This window comes from Dipodomys merriami, unplaced genomic scaffold (assembly GCF_024711535.1).
Source record: "Dipodomys merriami isolate MVZ:Mamm:240054 unplaced genomic scaffold, mDipMer1.0.p SCAF_594, whole genome shotgun sequence".
Lineage (NCBI taxonomy): Eukaryota > Metazoa > Chordata > Mammalia > Rodentia > Heteromyidae > Dipodomys > Dipodomys merriami.
Genome location: NW_027206173.1, coordinates 399,527 through 400,752, shown reverse-complemented (window position 1 = coordinate 400,752; position 1,226 = coordinate 399,527).

Here is a 1,226-nt window from a genome sequence, read left to right as displayed (position 1 = left end):
ACAAGCCTCGGCCATGGCCGTTATTATTTCCTTGTTGGTTATCTTATTCTTAGGCATCCTCTTGTATAGAGGATATGGGTAAAAATGTAAGGTTCCTCGCAGGGATCCAAATGGGGGCTGTCTCCCCTATGGGAAAAAGACATCCAAATCCCCTGCCCATAGTAACTAGGGGGTCAGGTCCTCTCCATTGTTGTGTCAGGGGGTCCTTCCACCTGACTTTCACTTGGGGCTTAGGGTTTAGTGCTTCTGAAATCTGGATTCAGTTTCCTGTTTTGAAAAATTTAAAATGTTAATGGTAAACAAAGCTCGCTGTAACTGTATATGGGGGCTAACTCCCCCTTTTTTGTTTTATAGGCTATCAGAATACAAATTAAAGGGTTTTTCAATGTCCTGAAGGGCCATAATTATGGCCAGCATTTCTTTAAATTGCGCTGACCCTTGACAAGGTTGAAATCTTTGTTGGCTTGGGGTCTTTTGTTGCTCCTCAAAGGCTGCATATGCAGAGCCTGCCTTACTTCTATCAGTAAAAACATGGATGGCGCCAGGAATAGGCGTAGAAGAAAATAGAGATGGCATTTTGAGGGGAAGTCGCCATAAAATGACAGTCCATTTGGATGGCCCATAATGGCAGTCAATTTGGCCTAGAAACCCCTCCAAGGAGAGAGCAAGTGGCTCGAGTGAGCCACTCAACATATGCCATCCAAAAAGGAAAAACAATGGAGTGAGGGTCAAGGCCATAATGTCTTTGGGCTTGCATACTTCCCTTCACAATAGCATCTGCAAGTTGGTCTGCTTGAGTGTACACCCGAGGTGTGCCTCCCAGGGGAGTGTGAACCCACTCTAATGGCTCCCCACTTTGAGTTAAAACTGCAGAAATTAACATGACACCTGCAAACAACCAAAGAGAAATGGGCTCACAAATAGAATACCTCTTTAGAGAAACTTCATCCAGGGCTTTTTGGAACTGCAAAAATATTGCCCTATGGCTGTCTGTAATTCTAATAACTTCTTGTAGCATCCTGTCTTTTAACAGGACAAATAAGGGCACAAGACTATCTTTAGGGACAGAAACCCATGGCAACAGCCAATTGATTTCCCCTAAAGACTCTGAAGTTGGGTTAAGGTCAGAAAGGCTGGAATATCCAGCAAAGGCTTAAGGGGGCTGGCCTGAGTCAAGGTAAAGTGGGTCCCGAGCACCTTCAAAGGAGCTACCTTTTGAATTTGAT